Source organism: Phodopus roborovskii, unplaced genomic scaffold (assembly GCF_943737965.1).
Source record: "Phodopus roborovskii unplaced genomic scaffold, PHOROB, whole genome shotgun sequence".
NCBI classification, from domain to species: Eukaryota; Metazoa; Chordata; class Mammalia; order Rodentia; family Cricetidae; genus Phodopus; species Phodopus roborovskii.
The window spans coordinates 198,124-204,123 of NW_026126820.1; the positions used below are offsets into that span (position 1 = coordinate 198,124).

Sequence of the window (6,000 nt, forward strand, 5' to 3'; positions counted from 1 at the left end):
AAGTAACCACTGTAAACTTTTAAGTCCTGATCATGTGTCCAATCTACAAGATATGTTACCATGGCATTAATTACCTGGCAAACTCAAAAGCTCAAGTCTCCTGCTCCAGTGAGCTTGTTAGAGATCTCTGCTTTCTCTAACAAAACCCAAGAATATTTTCTTCCATTCTAAATTCTGTAACACTTTCCCATGTTCCTTTTTCCTATCTTGTTGGTGTACTATATAAGGTACCCTATTTCAGAAGTCCACATGGACCTCTTCTCCAGAAGACCTAAGACTATTCCTGGACTAGGATACATATTTACTGAGTTAATTACCACTCAATAGCTGCAGTCAGTGAAAACATTGTTGGGTTCCTATACAGAACTTGGGGTTTCTTTTCATCCTGATCATTGTTATCACAGTCATTACCTGCCTTCCAAAAATTAAACTACAGTGCCACATTATTTTATTATTTTTATTTGGAAACAATCATTTTACATATCAATTCCCCTGTTCCCTCTCCCATTCTCCCATGCCTCCTACCAAGCCCACCATGGGCTTCCCAAGGATAGTGAGGCCTTCCATGGGGGATCATCAATGTCTGTCGCATCATTTAGGGGAGGGCCTAGCCCCTCATTGTATCTGGGCTGAAATAGTAACCCACCATAGAGAATGAACTCCTAAAGTCCATTTGTGCACTAGGAATAAATATTGATTCCACTTTAGAGATCTCTTAGACTTCCCAGGCCTCCTGACTGGCACCCACATTCAGAGGGCTTGGTTTGGTCCAATGCTTGTTCCCCAGCTTTACAACTAGGGTCCCTGTGTTCTCACTGAGTCAGGTCATTTGTTTGTTTGTTTGTTTTTTGTTTGTTTGTTTGTTTGTTCATTTGTTTTTTCAAAGAAACAAGGCCAATTTATTTTACAATGACACAAGATAGTAAATGTGGAAATAGCAGGCAGGTCATAACGTCCCCTCTGGCTGGGCTCCTCTGGCCCTGGTCTCTGTGCAGGACACGGGAACTGTCAGAAGTCAGGTGTGAAGGAGCACAGTACAAGAGGAAAGCTGCAGATCCCAGCTTCCACAAATGGCTTCAGTGACCCCACACACAACAACTTTATTTCAGTAAAAGTGTCCTTTTCATGCCAGCCCTTCCTGACAACTGGGAAGCAGCTGTGGGGAAAAGCCATTACAACAGCACTCAATGCTTGTCACTCTCAGTCTTCTGGCCATAGACGGTTTTCTGGAGAAGGCACAGCATGACCTCTGTCCCTGTCTTATTGTTTTCTCCAATGAGTAGATCCAACGTACCTCCCACCTTCACCATTCTGCTCTTCTTCCATATTTTTTTTTTCCCCGTTCAGGCTGAGTTCACCTTTGTAGAATGCATCTTCTACTTTGTTTCTCCCAATATCAAAGCCCGTCTTCAGGATAACATCATACTGGAAGGACTCTACCGCCATCTCCAGGTCTATGTCCTTGACCACACCCGGGTCACCCTCAAGCTCTTCTTCCTGGTCACCCCTCATAGGGCGGTGGGTCTCCTTATTGGAGTCCTCTTCATCTGCATCTTTTTGCAGTCTTTATTTTTTTATTTTTTATTTTTTGAGCTGATACTGCTTTTGAGTCGTATGGAAAAAAATACATTTTGGAGATACTAAAAGCCCTAGGAGTCCCAGAGGGAAAATGTTACAGAAAAGTGTTTTATGATTTGATGCTTTAACTTGGTACTAGAAAAATATAAGTATCGATTCCAGGAAGCACAGAAATTGTGTGGAGATGTCCCTTGAAGCATGTGTCAGAGTCCTATCCAGGAGCCAGGCTTTCTTAGAGCACCAGCAAGCAGTCTGCCTCCAGATACAGCCATGCTCCACACGCCACTTATTAGCTATTCACTCACTCACGGTGTTCACTGCCCAGCAGACAAACATCCCAAACAATGAAAGTCTGAGCAGTTGGCTGGTCGCTCCCCAGACCATGCTGACCGCAGGCACTGTCATCTGTTTCTGTAGGTTTCTCCAGCATGGTCTTGACTCCTTTGCTCATCACTCCTCCCTCTCTACAACTGGATTTCAGAAGTATGGCTAAGTGCTTAGCTGTAGGTGCCTGCTTCTGCTTCTGCTTCAGTCAGCTAATGGATGAAGGTTATAGGATAGCAATTAACATAGTCATCAATCTCATTATAGGGGAAGGGCATCAAAGGCGGCCTCTACACTACTGCCTACAGTGCCACATTTAATCAGTATGACTTTTTATTATCCTGCTACTTCTGTCCCTGACATACAACCAATATCCTCAAATGTTCTACAATCCTGTTGGACAACTGCTGGATTTTCCCACCTTAATGCTTAATTGGACTGATGGTGATTAACTAGGAATTTTTCAAATAAACCAGATAGGGAGCTGGAGAGATGGCTCCCTGGTTCAACAGAAGTGGCTGTTCATCCAAAGGACCTAGGTTTGATTCCTAGGACACACACACAATAGCTGACAACTCTCTATAACTCCAGTGTCAGATGATCTGATTAATCTCTTCTGGTCTCTGTGGATATCAGCTATGCATATAGTGCATATATATAGTAAAATAATACAAATAAAGCATATTTTTAATCTTACTAATTCCAACACTCTGAAATACAAATGATTAAAAAGGTATATTTCCTTACATCTCTTCCTTTGTGAGTGTTCAGTCTTATCATATACTGAGCTTTTAAGCTAGGTCTCCATTTGTATTAAGGCTCTCAGCTACATGGAATAGTCTATTCTCATAAGCATCTGTCATCATTCTATGACATGGGACACAAAAAGAATGTATATTTTTTAAGAAATGCTCCTTCATTGCCACACAACAGAGGTATGTACTATCAGAGTCCCTGACAAAACTATTACGTAAAAATTCAAGACTTGCTTATGTTGGACCTATCTTTGAAGGGTTTTTACCTCCTTAAAAAAAATCAAAGTTGTCTCCCTCAGACTGGACAGATGACTCAGTGGTTAAGAGTACTCGGTACTCTTAACATGGTTCAGTTCCCAGCACCCGCATGGCAGTTCACTATTGTCTGTAAGTACAGTTCTAGTGAAATGACACCCTCATATGAACATACTTGAAATGCAAGACACCAATGCACATAAGATAAAAAAGAAATCATTTTTTTAAAAATGGCTCCCACTCTAGTAAACACCAGGGTTTTCGAAAGAGAGCTCAAGCAATTCCACCTATTTGGGAAAATGCAACAGGCTTTGGACACCAAATCTAACTTCAATCCTTCCTTGGAATGGTTTTGACTTCCTGCTATTTCTTTTGTACCCAAACATGCTCCTTTTCTGGAATGATTAATCATGTACTTAAAAAAATTTTGCTTTAGAGTACCAGGTGATCCTACATTCAAAACAGCTGGACAAAGCAGCCTTACAGACTACAGCCAGGATGTCTGCATCTTCTTAGAATTCCCCATGACAGTGCCCCTTACCAGCAGGAAGTAGTTTGGAATGACGCCCAAATTCCCAAATATTGTCTATAAATATTTCTTTTCATTTAATGGACTTGGTTATATAAAAGAAAGAAAGAAAATAAAACTTCAGAAAAACAAAAAAAAAATTGTTTTACATGTTTGGATGTATTGCCTGAATGTATATGTACCACATACTTACCTGGTACCTTTGAAGGCCAGAAGGGAACAATTATATGAAACAGTTACACTTTTGACCCATCATGTAAGTGCTAATAATTGGACCCAGTGTTCATTAACTGCTAAGATAATTCTTCAGCTTCATTAACCAATCATCTTTTTACTTGTATAATGCCACATGTCTTAGTTACTTTTTTGTTGCTATAATTAAATACCATGGCCAAGCTACTTGTAAAAGAAAATGTTTAACTTTAGTTTGATAGTTGCAGAGGGTTGTACAATGTGACCATTATGCATGACAACAGGCAGGAAGGTATGGTATTGAAGTAGTTGATAACTTGTTCTTATGCAAAAATAGGAAGCAGAGAAACAGATGATGGGGATTTTGAGACCCAGTGACACATCTCCAACAAGCCTATATCTCCTAATCTTTCCCAAACAATTCCACCAACTGGGGACCAAGTATTCAAATATATGGGCTTACAGGGGTCATTGTTGTTTAAATAACTACATCACATGTCTTCTAACTACCCTTTCTCTTCTGTGAAATAATGTCTTTTCCTGTCTATTGACTATTTAGACTAGCATTTGCACAGCATAATACTTAATGAACAAATAGAGAAATATCCCAATGAAAAAGAAGCATCCTCAAGGAGTTTACATTTCTATCCAGAGTTTATTAATGATTCAGCAAACACCATAGAACAGTAGAAGAAACTACCAGAATAATAAAATGAGGCTAGGTCACCCCTGAGATCTTAGTACTGTAGAAGCAGTTTAGCAATATCTAAGAAACAGAAAACCCTATTTTTAAAAAGCAAAATGGGGAAAGGCAATCTCATTTGTAGTTGAAAAATGCATTGTGTTTTGCATTTGCCAGTGTCTCTGCATAATATTCAAGTTTTTGCAGATTTAAATGTTAAAAAAATAAAAGAGTTCTGGAAGCTATAGGCATATGATTTAAGGAAATACTAGGCAAGATCTTATACATAAGAGATGGCTCTGGCTTGATCCTTTGTCTCTCTGATCTTTCAGCATTTACTCCCTATGTCTGACACTAGATTTTTAGTATTAAAGCCAATTTGAATTAGTGATACACTCTGCCTTATTTCCTTGATGCTAGAGTGGCAGATATAACCAGCTGAAATAGACTTTCCTAAGATTCTTTTTATTTTTAATCTCTTTCTCTCTCTCTCTCTCTCTCTCTCTCTCTCTCTCTCTCTCTCTCTGTCTGTCTCTCTCTCTCTCTCTCTCTCTCTCTCTCTCTCTCTCTCTCTGTGTGTGTGTGTGTGTGTGTGTGTGTGTGTGACACATAACATATACTTTAGAAAACCAGACCAGAGAAATCAGACCTTCAGCTGCTTGTACAGATGACTGTGAACTGACATAAGTACTAGGATTTGGTTTCTGGTCTTCTTCAATAGCAACAAGTTCTCTTAACCTCTAGCATCTCAAAGAAAATTTTAAAAAATTATTTATTGATTTATATGTTTGGATACTTTTCCTATATGTATGTATGTGTGCTACATTTGTTCCTGGTGCTTGCAGAGGTCAGAAGACATCAGATCTCCTAGAAATTGAGTAACATATGGCTGTGGGCTGTCATTGTGGGTGCTGGGAATGAAGCCATGTGTTCCCCTGAAGAGCAGCTGCTGTTAGATATTGAGTAGTCCTCTACTTTTTTTCCACATTACCAACTCAGACTACACTACTAAATTAGACATTATCATTCTGAATAAGCCTTTTATTAGCCCTAATATTGCAACACCTTTGCAACAGTACAGCACAGGGCATTGTCTACAAGCCTATTCACCAAGTGAGTTGAATGGATGGCTTATGTAAGTAGAGTAGGGATGTTTGTAGCTATTATAGAAACCTCTTATGAACTTGAAGTTTATTATTGCATTAATCAAAGCACCAATTAGAATAGTCTGATAGTACATCAGAAGGGATCCTACCTAACCCATATACAAATGGTTCTAAGATTAACTAGCCTCTAGATTCTAGAATTTATTGAGACTCCTGGTAGAAAAAATGAAAAGCAACAAAGATGATTGGAGATGGCCAGGTTACATGCTCAGAATAGGTATGGTCCTGGACTTTATCCCAAGCACCAAAGAAATTAGTTGTGATGGTGTGTACCTGTAAGTCTATCAATCAGGACATGGAGGTAATAAAAGACCTCGACGGACATTATCTCATAGGTTTCTTGAGGCATCCACGAAGTATTTATAACCACTAGTTTGGTACAAAGCTAGTCTGATCTGAAGTTTAATAAGCCTTTGCTCAAGGAGTCTAGGGCAACAAGAGATACTCTAAGGAGGTCATTTTGCCCCAATATCTCTATTTATAGATAATTAGAATTAGTATGAGTGTTCAGAAGTAAAT

The 6,000-nt window shown here is 39.2% G+C and overlaps 1 pseudogene; it reads right to left on the minus strand.

Moving 5' to 3' along the window:
• Window positions 1–1,172: 1,172 nt before the first annotated feature.
• LOC127214619 (mitochondrial transcription rescue factor 1-like) lies at window positions 1,173–1,850 on the minus strand (annotated as a pseudogene).
• Window positions 1,851–6,000: the final 4,150 nt, after the last annotated feature.